Raw genomic sequence first — 13,215 nt, forward strand, 5'->3', positions numbered from 1 at the left:
GCTCGTTTGGGGAGGGGGTTGTTATGCTAACTCCAGCTTGCCTTCCTTCTTTGCATATTGAATATTCATGACTCCAGCAAGCTGTACTAGCCAGACTCCCTCCTCGCCCTTCCCTCTCACCCTCCCTCGATGTGAAGTATTAGTTTTGTGTGATGCTATATTTAATGTGGAACTATTTTAGCAATTGTACTTACAAATGTATACTGAGCAGAAAAGCTCAAGAGAGGCAGAAGGCTGTGTCAGGTAGCACATGCGAAGCCATGTGGGGTGAGGGCAGAGAAAACAACACCCCTCCCCTCCCCTCCCCACCTCCCAGACACGTCTCTGCAAACTGGCACTGGGTATGTTGGGGGGAGGGAGGTGGCGCAAAAAATATGGGGCTCCCCCATGAGGCCCCTGTGGTGCCAGCGAGACCAGCTTGGCTGAGAAAGGCAGTGGAGCCAGGGGGCTTCTGCATGCAAAAGCAGCCACCCCCCCCCAACACCTGAAACAGCCAGACCCCTTTCCCAGTCCTTGATCTGGGGCTCATCTCCCCGCTCCCCTGAGATCTGAAGGGTCCGTCTCAAATGCCCTCTTTGCAAGGTGGTGCCACAAGCAAGGAGGGTCTGTCCTAGGGGGAGGGGGAGCTAGATTCAAGGGCCCCTTTGCAAAGAGAGCATCCTCTGTGGCCCAGAGCTTTTGCCGGGGTCATCCCAGACCGGAGAGGGATGAATGTCAGCCAGGTGATCCCCAAGCAAGTAGCACACATTCTACTCACTATGGCAACATGTTCAGGGAGATGAACCCTAGGAAGACAGGGGTAGACAGACACTGTAGAACTGAAATGGTGCCGAAGAGGGCAACCAGGATGATCAGATCAGGGGCCTAGAGCACCTTTCTTATGAGGCAAGGCTACAACACCTGGGGCTATTTAGTTTAGAAAAAAGACGACTGTGGAGAGGTCTATAAAATCATGCATGGTGGGGACTGGAGAAAGTGGTTAGAGAGAAATTCTTCTCCCTCTCACATAACACTAGAACCAGGGGTCATCCCATGAAATGGATTGCCAGGAAATCTAGGACCAGCAAATGGAGGTACTTTTTCACACAACACATAATCCACTTGTGGAATTCTCTGCCACAAGATGTGGTGACAGCCAACCACCTGGCTGGCTTTAAGAGGGGTTTGGGTAACTTCATGGTCTATCATTGGCTACTAGTCGGAGGGCTATAGGCCACCTCCAGCCTCAGAGGCAGGATGCCTCTGAGTACCAGTTGCAGGGGAGTAACAGCAGGAGAGAGGGCCTGCCCCTTTCCACTCCTGCCTGTGGCTTCCAGTGGCATCTGGTGGGCCACGGTATGAAACAGGATGCGGGACTAGGTGGGCCTCCTTGAGGGGCCCGATCCAGCAGGGCTGTTCTGATGTGCTTATGTAGGGGTGCTGCACCCCTTCGAAGGGGCCCTCGGAGCCCATTTCAGCCCCTCCTCAAAAGGTCCAGCAAATGACACCCCCTTCCCCTGGCGCTGGCGCTTGTCTTTCCCCCAGCACCCTTGGGAGGGCCTCCAGTGGCCAGGCTGTCCTCCTGCTGGGAGCTCCTCCAGGCAGCTTTCGAATTCCTGCCCTTCCCCAGGGGAGGCCCGAGGGAGGTCCTCCATCATGCCAGCTGCAGCCGCCCATACAGGCTCAGCTCACTTGCTCCGGCCCACCCCAGGGAGAGAGTCCTCCGGAGGGAAAGGGAGGCGCAAGGGTGGCCCCCCTTGGAGCTGGCGGCCTGCGCTGCCCCCGACTAGCAGCTTGAATGAGGAGCGCGGCGGCTGCCTGCTGCCCTGGCCCTGCCTGGCCCTGGCCAGCCTCCGTGGTGCTGGGCGGCCAGTCAGGTGCCTGCCTGCTGCGTGGACTGGGGAGGCAGCCCGGCAGCCGGGCGGGGCATCGCGCAGTCTCTCCGCTGGAGAGGCCCAGCAGCAGCAGCAGCAGCAGCAGCCCGCTTGCCAGGCCCTGCCAGCCACCCTCCTCCCGCCGCTGCCCCCAGCCCCACGGAGAGCGAAGCGCCACTGCTCATTTGCAAAGATGCAGATTTGTTTCTTTTCTGATATGCAAATGGGGGAAAGCGCAGGCAGCTAATTAGGGTCAAAGGAACGATTCATGCCAATTAGTGAAAGCGAGACTAGACTCCCCTTTCCCTTGGAATACTGGGCTCGCCGCCGCCGCCGCCGCCGCTCTCCGGGCGCGCTCTCCCCTCGCCAGCAGCAGCAGCAGCAGCGCAGCCCCGACGAGCCAGGCGCCTCCAGCGCGGGAGGTGGTGCCGCTTCCTCTTTGCGCCCGCCCTGCGCTTCTTGCTGCGGAGCCGGTGCAGTATCACTTGGCCATAGCCATCAACGAGCGGTACGCTAGGCATCTGAGCACGCTCCGAAGCACGGGAGCATGCTCAGTATGGTTAAACGAAGCTCCTTTTCGTTTTCTGCCCCAAACCCCGATCAGCTTTTCATTTCTGATTAAAATATCAAAGAGATGCAATCCAGATTCTGCACAAAAAACAAAAAAAAATCACATGTGATTGGATGTTCAATTATGTAACAAAATTACTCTGAGACATAAAGAAGAATGACTACAATAGTGCATCCCAAGGAACACACTAGCCTATCAGAAAACCCTACAGTGTACCACTCGTCGATGGATATGGCAAAGTGATTGACTTTTATTAGAGAATGTTTAACACATGGTTTACAGGAGCAGTAGTGAATACACCCTGACCGCCTCAGAGCATCTCGAGGGCCCTGCAAGGCAAGGGGTGTGTGTGTGTGTGTGTGTGTGTGCTGTTGCCAGGGTGTGGTGCGGGGGGGGGGGGAAGCTCCTCCTGTGGCCAGGCTGGGACTGGGAGACACCACCACCCGGCGGCTCTCCGCGAGGGCCCGTGAACCGCCATCTGGCTGCCAGTCCAGGGGCAGCTGGAGACCCCTCCCTCCAGACTTGCCGCAGGAAGACGGTGCTTCTTGCCCCATGTGGGCATCTCTTGGCTTGGCTTGCTCAGCCTCTTGTGGCAGCGATGGCCCTCACTCTCCTGCTCCCCTCCCAGGGATCCGAACGCCAGTGTCAGTACTCCGCACCAAGATGAGGCCATCGGGCAAGGCTGCGTGGGCACCTTGAAGCATCCTGTAGCCCTGGATGCCTGAGGAATGGCCACCTGGGGGAGGGGCCCAACTTGAGACTCACCGAATGCCATCTCTGCCTTCTTTTGGGTGCCCGGTGGAGGCGTTCTTTTGACTTAGCTTTACAAAATAACAGGAATCAAAGAAAAAAAGCAAGAAGACAAGACAGCAGTAGGAAGGCAGGGACATAAGGGAAGGCGCGCGAAGCGGGAGGAGGGCAGATTCGGAAGCTGTACAAAGGCCAGGTACCCTGCTGGCACGATATGTTGCCGTTATGATATGTCATGGCTACTTTTTGAAATAATAATTGTAAGCCTTTGAACAGACTGCATGCAGGTCCTTCAGTGCTGGCTGCCTGGGTATGGTCCAATCCACCCTGTGTGTTGGTGTCAGGCTGGGTTGCTCCAGTTTCATGTAGCCAGTTGCCCCCTCACTGGGGGCAATGAGTGACCATGAGTGAGAAGCCTGAGACTGGCCTGCCTCCGGGTTTCGGAAGGGGACTTTCGGTGGGGAGGGGCCTGCAGCTGCACACGTCTTTCGGCTTCAGAGCTCCTCTTCTTGGTTTTTAATTTGTTTTAAATCATTTTTACTGGTTGGAATGCTTTTTTATTATGTGCTCATGCCTGCCTGCTAGCAACTGTGTTTAAAGATACCGTGGCCTTGGGTTTCCGAAGAGGAGAGCTCAACCCTCCAGGACGTGCAGAAGAAAGAAGCTGCGAAAAGGAAGCAGTGCTGGAGGAAAGGACTCCCATGGGTGCCTGGAAGGGAGGAGTGCCTGCCCTGCCCATCTCCTCCTCCTCCGCCTGAAGGTGCTGAGCCAGACACCGCCCCCCCCCCAGCCTCCCCTGGACTAGCACTCTTCAGCTCGCCCTGCTGGGTCGCCATTTGGCTCCTTCTGCAGGTAGCAGTTAGACACCTCCCGACTCTTTGGGGACTGACTTGGGGGCCTATAAAATGTTGGGGCTTCACCCCCCTGAAATAACATTAGTGAAATATCAAGTCTTTTATGATGTCATGAGGGATTCCTTAATGCGGCTGTAGCCTCCTAATGACATCATAAAACCCAGCAGTGGCATCCACCAGCAGCCAGAGGGCATCAATCAGCCCCCCCCCCCCGCTCGCTCCGTTGCCTGCTGGGGGTGGGTGGGGGTGGCAGGCTTGGAGGAGTTCTGCCGGCTGCAAAACTGCACAAAACTGAGGGACTCATAACCATGCAGGTGTCAGGAAGGAGGGGCCCATCAATCATTCTCAGAAATCTTCAACACCCTGAGGATGGCCAAGCATTTTAATACATGGAGAGTCTGAGAAGAATCGCTTGGGCATGTCTGGAGTCCAGGAGACAGAGGAGAACTGGACAGAGGAGGTCCTCCCTCCCTCCTGGGGACACGTCATGGGCCTTTGCTCTCAAAAGCGGAGCTCCAAATTATCCTGTGTGTCAGCAGAGCTGAAGAAACCACTCAGAGTCATCGTTCGTACCAATGAGAAACTTAACTTCAAACAAGAAAAGTCTTAGCTAGGTTACTGCATTTACCTCAATCCAAGACTAGGTTTTCTCCAAGTTTTTTGATACTAGAAACTGGGAAGTTGTCTGAAATTCAGGGTCCTCTTCCTTTTGAGTAAATGCAGGTATAACTTGTATTTAACCGCTACTTTTAAAAGGGGCCATTCCAAATTCAGAGTCATCTTTGAGGGGGTAAATAAGGCACATGTCTGTTTGGGATGGAGAGAGATGTGCCTGTGATTCTGTGGGCCTACATGACACAAAGGAGGTCTACAAAGAAATCATTTACATATGAAACACTCACCCACCCACACACCCACACCCTTTCACCAATAAAGGTGAGATTAACTCTTTACTTTCTGGCTCAGGATAATCCAGCTGCTACTTCCATTCCCAGCTCTATGGACGCCCTGCTTCTGACCTACCTGCTGCTTCTATACAGTGGAGACAGATGACAGACATGCTAGCTTGGCAATATCGATTCTATGCCGGTCTACACAGAAGCAACCCCTACTGAGCTCAGTGTGGCTTGTAGCAAGGTGGACAAACCAGATGTGCTCAAAAGGGTCCTGGTGACCTCATCCCCCTCTTCTTCCACATATTTGGCAGGAGGTTAAGTGAGGTGATGCTTGCATACTCCTGCCTGCCTGCAGGCTAGCCATTCATCTGGTAGAGTTGCACAGAACTGTGCAGCTCTACTGGACGAATGGCCAGCAGGCAGTCAACACAGGCGGGGTGGGAGAGAGAGGAGCAACCCGGGCTGGGTCCTTTGGTTCCCCCCCCCCGCTCATTAGGAGGAGCTGCTATGGCTTATATATGTTAACTGTAAGACACCTCACATAGAACCTGACATATATGACCAACTGACTTGGCGATCTCTGTTGTGAGAGAACAGCCAAGCTTTGCAGGCTCTGGGGGTTCCTCTGCTTGCCTCGCGCCTCTGGGTGGATGGGGCAGGAGGGCTATCAAGGGGGCAGGCTCTTCTTTTTAGAGGCTTGGTCTGCCCAAGCCAGACCCACAGGGAGGGAGTGGACAGGATCTTGCCCTGGGGGCAGTATCTCTTTTTGTGGGGGGGGGAGCAGAACTCTTTTGTGGGAGCATTTCTGTATTTTGGCTTCTGGCAAGTGAGGCAACATCAGCTTGTTTGCAGGTTGTATGTGGTGTTTGCTCAGCTCTACCTGTAATTGCAACAGCCACCTCATGGCGCAGCGGGGAAATGACTCGATTAGCAAGCATGAAGTTGCTGGTTCGAATCCCCACTGGTATGTTTCCCAGACTATAAACACCTATAACTGGCAGCAGCGATATGGGAAGATGCTGAAAGGCATCATCTCATACTGCACAAGTGGAGGCAATGGCAAACCCCTCCTGTATTCTACCAAAGACAACCACGGGGCTCTGTGGGCGCCAGGAATCGACACTGACTCGACGGCACACCTTACTTACCTGTAACTGCAAACAGAGGATGAATGGCTCATGATGATCAGTGCTGCTCTTCTACATTTTTAGATCCCCTTTCAGGAGCAGCAGCTTATTTTACAGTTATAGTGATTGTTAGGGTTTGGTTTCTGGGGACACAGCCAGACAAAACCTGCTCTTTACACAGCTCAGTGAGTGCCACCCCACCAGCAAGGATTTGAGGACTGAGGAGAGCTCTTGACTCTTTGGGGCAATTCTGTCCCTCCCCATGAGAAGGGAGATTCCCCAAGTGTCACTTCTCCATGATGGTCACATTGTTCTTATATGCTGTGATGGGCAGGCTTGTGTTACACAGGCCCCATTCTGGGAAGGTCCTCTTCTTCCCCCAGCAATGAAACAGGAGCAGGCTGTGGAGCATGGCCTCTCACAAAAGGGGGAAAGGTGTGATTGCTCCCAAGAATCCCAAGAACATCACATTTGGTCTTGGACAGGCACAGAGACAGGTGTGTGTGTGTGTGTGTGTGTGTGTGTGTGTTTTCCCCTGTCCACCCATGTTTCTGTGCATCTGTGCTGCTGATGCCTAGTGTCAAAACAAACATGTGACATAGTTGCTTGTTGGGGGAAATATTCTTGATGGGTAATGTGCATTTATCTATGTGTATGGTACAGTATGGAATGGTATGGTATGGTATGGTATAGTCCTGCCTTGGCTATTTACTAGAGACCAAATATGATATTGCCTCCTCTACTGACAGTTGTGCTAAAGGACTTGGGATGTGTTTGTAGAAGGACATTACACACAGAAGCCTTCATGGGCCCCTCTCCCCTCCCCAGTTCTGGGTTCAGATCCTGTCAGTGGGGACGATCTTCTGTTTATCAGGGGTAGAGCAACTGTCTCTCTTCATCCCAGCCCAGAATCCCTCCCTGTGGCTGTTGCTGGGGTCTCCGTTGTGGTTTGTTTTACGTTGTGAGCCCCCTGGGGACAGGGAACCAGTTTCTTACTCATTTTTGCTATATGAATTGCTTTGAGAAGTGATATATGAAAATTGATGAAAAGTGATATATTAACAACAACAACAACAACACCAACAAAAAGCAACTTTACTGGAAAGAGCCTATATTCTGCAACAATATCTATAATAACAGCAACAACATTGATAATAAAATTCAGCCATCCCAGGTCCTTGGGAAGGACTGGATGTCTGGATAAAATAAACACCTGTCTGACTGTGTAAATAATAATAATATGTATATTTTTGAAGCTTTTGTACGTGTTTACCTTATTCAAAGGAGGATTTCAGCTTGTCTGCCCTCTTTTCCACGGCGCGTTGTGTCAATTTAGATTCCAGCCGGCCCTCTTTGTGTGAGCCAACCCAGGCAAATGTTAGGGAAGCTGTTCTGTTAAATCACGTTATCTGATTTCTAATGGAATTTCTAATGGAAAAAAACAACATGGTAATTTTGGGATGCTGCTGATTAGATGAAAATGATATTGCATCAAAGTTGCCTCTGATTTATTATGGGGTGGGGGGTGGGGAGCAAGCAAGGAGCAGTTCTCGGCTAAGATGCTTAATTAAGGCTCCCCCCCCCCCCCGCCGCCCGCCATACAAACTGTATCCTCCAAGGTCCTGGATGTTTGCTGGGTGTGAAAAGAACAAAGGTTGGCCGGTGTCTTTGTCCCAGAGTCACACCAGACATTCGTTCCAGCTCTGGGAGCTGCTGATTGGGAGGCAACGCTGCAGGAGACAAGGCCATCCGGGGCTGCTGGTGAGGGCATTTATAGAGGGGTGGGGTGTGCATGTGTGTGTGTGTTTCCAAGGAGGGGAGGTGGCAGGACCGCCCTCCGGTCTGGGAAGAGAATGAAGCAGACGGGGGGGGGCACCCTTTTTGTCAGGGGTCAGCAGAGGATGACTTCAGAGGAGTGCCAGCTCCAGGGAGCTCTCTGAGGAAAGTCTCCTGCAAAAGCCACAAGCTCAGCTTCCCATCCTGCTGTCTCTTCAGCAGAATTCCTCTCCTGGGCCCTGAGCAAGGGAGGGGACGGGACGCGCATCTGAGCCCCCCTGTGGCAAAGAACGGCCGCTGGTCAAGTGTCTCCTAAGAGAGTGCCTGGAAAAGTGACCCTGAGGCGGCGGAGGTGGCGGCGGCGGCAGGACAAGCAGCAGTGTCCCACCACTCTCTTCCTCAGACATGACTGGGATGTCGGCAAAACGGGCTCATTGAGGAGCGCCCTGAAGCCTCGCTCACCCTCTCCCAACCAACTGTCCAACCTGAGTTTCAGGCACTGAGGTCCCCCCCCCCCCCACAATGGTCCCAGAGCCCCCCAATGGGTTCAGTCATAGAATTGGGAGGAAAAGGCCAATGAGCCGCTGGGCCCCAATCCCTGCTCTGCAAGGTGCCTCCCACCCTGACCAGCCAGCCCTTTGCCCTCCATTCATTAAACATTTCTCTCCCCCTTCTTCTGAATCCTTCGCCTCCATCCTCAGAGACTTCTCCTCTCCCACATCCCAGCTGGCCTTCAGAGCCTGCCAGAATGGACTGGTCTGTACCAACAAAGGGAAGTTAACAGACAAGACATATACTGGAAAGAGCTCCTCCCTGAACACCATTGTTCTTTTTAGAGTCTCCCTTTTATTTTGACTTTCTAGTAATCTTGCTCCCTTCCTTTGGGGAGATCTTTTAAAAGTAAAGGAGAAGAAGAAACCGCTCAAAAACAAACATTTCTGGCTTCCTTTGTTTAGGAATGATGAAGGTACCCCTCCCCATTTTGGACAGCCAAAAATCCCTGAGCAGGTTTCATATCCAGTGGTACTTGACTCTGACACACTGGGTTTTCCTTGTCAAACTCTATATTTGCTAAGTTTCGTCTTCCTAGTTTGTGTGGAGAATAGTGGAACTGTGACTTCACAGTGAGGACCTGCCTAACTGGACTTGTGGCTTTAAATCATTTTAAGGTTTTAATGTCTGTTTTACTTTGTTTTATGTTTGCTTGTCTGTCTATCTATCTATCTATCTAATTTCTGTACCACCTGATATGTACATCTCTAGGCGGTGATCTCTATGTTGCTGTAAGCCACCCAGAGACAGGAGTTTGGGGCGGTGCACACATATAATCAACCAACCAACGAACAAATAAATAAACCTGAGCTGTGGGGTGATTTCAGCTGTTCAGCATCCCTCTTGAGAAGCTGTAGCTTGGCATTCAATTGCAGACATTCTGTATGGACACTGGACTCAGAGTGTCCTGCATTTTCTTTACACTACTCACCTATAACTTGGGCTTAACTTTCCTTTGAAGATTTTCTGTTATTACTTGTTTTACTAGGTTTTAATGACCTGAAAGGTTGACCTCATGGCACAGTTTTACTTTTCATTTATTCAAAAAATGACCCCCTGCCTTTCCTGACCCTATAAAAGCAGCAGTAACAGTCACTGCTGTGCCTTTCATCCACCTGGTCCCTCCCTCCAGTCCTTGACCAAAGATATGGGGTTTAAGCAGCTCAGCACTCTTGAGGATGCTTCACCTGCACAGCTGGACTTCTCTAGACACCCTTCCCTCAGCAGCTGATTTCTAAAAAGAAAAGGAGCGGAGGCTCACCTGTGAACAGACGTCTTGGCTCCTGACCATGAATCATGGAGCAGGGAAGGAAATTATGCACCCTTCACTTGCTTAGAGAGACTCTCCTGCCTTTGCAGGCCATACGACGCATACGACAAATATTTATATACCGCTTTTTAACAAAAGATCCCAAACCAATTTACATAGATATAAACAATCAAACAAACAAACAAACAAAGTGGCTCCCTGTCCCCAAAGGGCTCACAATCTAGAAGAAGAAGAAGAAGAAGAAGAAGAAGAAGAAGAAGAAGAAGAAGAAGAAGAAGAAGAAGACAGCCACCAGCAACAGCCACTGGAGGGATGCTGTGCTGGGGATGGATAAGGCCAGTTGCTCTCCCCATGCTAAAGAGAATCACCACTTTGAAAAGGTGCCTCTTGGCACAGTTAGTGGGGGCCGGGCACTGGAAGGAGGTTCCGGGACAGTGCAGGATTGAGCAGGCGAGGCGTGGTTCCCTGGAGCCAGGGAGGAGCCAGGGCATTTCGGCACCAGATGCTGCCTTGCCTCAGGCTCCTGATGGGGACCCTTGCAAGCCCGGAAGTGCACAGGGGGACAGGGAGGAGGGACGGTTCTCAGCAGCCTCCTCTTGCAAGTTTTGTGAGGCGGAGAGTGACTTGCCAAGCTCAGACTACCTGGCCACCCTGCTAGGCTCCCAATAATCTGCTGTTTGCGGTCCCCTTGCCTCATGAAAAGACCCGCCCTGCTGCCAGAATGATGTCGAGGGAGGCCAGAGGGCGGGGAGGGGGAGATCTGATCTGTTCATCTGTGTAAAAATGTGGCTGGGGGTGTGGGAGGGAGGGAAAGAAGTAGAGGCCCCCTGCGCATGGGGAGGGGGGCGTGTTGCAGGATCCCTGTTGCTCCGGCTCCTGCCTCCTTCCCTCCCCAGCCCCAGAATTCCTGGGTTCTCGCAGCGCAGCTGAGTCGGGCTCTCTTTTCTCACAAAGAATGCTGGTGAAGCCTGTGGAGCAGTGGGGCTTCAGGCTGCCATCTGTCCCCTGCAGCTCGGAGACGAGAAGCTGAGAAGCTGCCACCACCACCACCACCCCGCCCCCAGTCTTGCTTTCCTCTCCCCTCTGGCTGCAAACGAGCAGGAGGGGAAGAGGAGGGGGCTTCCTGGGGTTGGCCTCCTCCTCCTCCCCCCCCCCGCTGACCCAAGAGACTGGCTGCTGCCTGGGGTGGGCACTGCTCTCGGCCAGCCCCATCGGGAGGCTGCCTCCAGGGTCTTGAGAGTCTTCTTCTTCTGTTCCCTTCCAGGCATGGGGGTGGGCACAAAACGGGTGGGCAGGGAAGGTCCGCCCCGCTGGGAAGGGCTCTTGTCCTCATCCAGAGGCCCTGGCTGGTTTCTTCCACCCAACTACCCTAATTGCTGGCTCTATTTTCTGGACGCAGGAGTAACTTTCCAACTTGAAGAGCTTTCCTTTTCCAGGGACAAAATGAGATGGCAAATGTATTTTAATTACTCTTGCATGTCATAATCTCCCCCCGCCGCTTTTGTTACAGTTAAGCGGGGTGGGGAGAGGATTTTTAAAAGTAAAGAATTAAAAAAGGGGGGTGGGTGGGCAAAAATAGTGGCTCCTCATAACCAGCCTCCCTAACCAAAGGAGGCACAGCGGCCTCTGCTTCCCGGCAGCAGCCCAGGGGGCTCCTCTCCCCCCAAATATCCCACACTTAAATCACATTTATTTTCCAGGGTTTTTTGTGGTGGGGAGCTGGCGATTGACTCCTGTGGTGCTTCCTGCTTCCTGCTCAGGTCAGGGGCCTCCTCCCTTCCCCCACCCCAGAGGACGGCTTCTTTGCTGCCAAGGGGCCTTTGTCTGCCCCATGGCATAAAAGCTCCCCCCCCCGACAGCTCCAAGGAGGGGGTGTTTCAAGCACAAAGATTTGCACAGCCCAGCCCAGCTCCCTTTTTAGACCAAACGAAAATACACACAGCACCAGACACGTTTGTTCCAAGTGTGACTGCATGTTCTTCTCACATCGCTGCTGAGCAGGGAAGCACTCTTGGAGGGGAGTGTGAAGCAGAACAGCTGAGGAGGCAGCAGGGCCCTTCGTAGCCCATGGCGGGGGTGGGGGGGTGGGGGGGGTGCAGGGACCCTGCTGGGGCTTCCCTGCAGCAGGACCACATGCAGGGGCTGAGCAGGGTGTGTTTCTGTGGAGAGGAGAGCAGCACTCCGTGGGTCCCCAGAGCCAGCTAGGGTAGAGGCACACCCACACAGAAGCCCCTCGCCCCCCAAGGGGCTGACAGGCCCGGCAGGAGGCCCAGGAGAGAGGGGAGGCCAAGCCAGGCGGCTGCAGTGCACACCTTCCTCGGGGCGCTCCTGAAGCCTGAGGGCCAAATGCCGCTCCCGGCCTCTCCATGGCTCTTTTGCTGCGCCGTGGCCTTGCCAGAGCCCTGCTGGCTGGGCTCATTACACACGGCACCCTTTGCCAGAACGATGGGACGGCTTAATTGTTCCATGGCTGTCAAAATGAGGTCCTGGCACCCCACAATGACGGGAAATGCTACCATGATGCAACATTGGTGGGCAGGGGGTGGGGGCGCTTGCATTTCTATGGCTAGGAGCCTCACAGTGTCAAAAGGTTTCTCAGACACTGTTGCTGATGGTTTGCATCAACACACGCACAGCAAAGATGTGAGGAGCACAGAAAGAAGCACAGCACAGAAGCCCCGCAAGCTGCTTCTCTGGCCACCCAAGAGTGACTGCTGGCGGGAGAGGTGCTGAGCTGAGGCCACAGGGCACTGACTGGCTGTCAGCGGGCAGGGAGGGCAGGGCAGGGCAGGGGTGATGCTGCTCGGCCGAGAGGCGCTCTGGTGCAGGACCAGCTCCGTTTCCCTGCTTGTGCCGGCCCAGGGCACATGGCGGAGACAAGACAAGATGGTTGGGCACACAAGCAGGCAAGCACTGCCCATCCTGGCTCTTGCTGGCCATTGGGGGACGCAACCCTCATTGGCCGCGCAAAGCTGGATATTAGCAAGACAAGAGGGGAGTGTTGCTCCGCAGGAACCTGCTGGACATCCAGGCAGAGGGGAGGCAGTGCTGGCCCTCCAGGGTCACTGGGGCCTCTGTTAGCTCCCTGTGGCTGCAACTTGCCCACGTGGTTCCACAGCCACGGAGGGTGCCAGCATGCCCCTGTTGGGGAGAACAACAAAATAAATTTGGGGCTGCTCCTCACAATCATCCTGCCACTGAAAGTTGGGAGGAGGAGGAGGAGGAGGAGGAGGAGGTGCACACGCTCCCTATTTCCAGCCACCTGCGCACTGCTAATGACCGGAAAGCGATTGTGTACTGGGAGTCCCTTGCGGTTGATTAGCATGGGCAACCAGTATGGGCAATGTTAGATTTGAAGCCGAGTGGCCGAAGTTGGTGGCCGCACCACCCCACAGTAATTCACACCCCCAGCACACAATCAGTTCTTGGTCATTTTCACTGTGCAGATGACCAGGAATGGGGGGGGGCCATGCCTCCTCCTCCCTCCACCCCTCCGACCGCCAGCAGTAGGATGATGCTGAGAACCAGCCCTCTGCATTTTCGCCACACAAGTGATGCAGCTTCTA

Source organism: Hemicordylus capensis, chromosome 7 (genome assembly GCF_027244095.1).
Source record: "Hemicordylus capensis ecotype Gifberg chromosome 7, rHemCap1.1.pri, whole genome shotgun sequence".
Lineage (NCBI taxonomy): Eukaryota > Metazoa > Chordata > Lepidosauria > Squamata > Cordylidae > Hemicordylus > Hemicordylus capensis.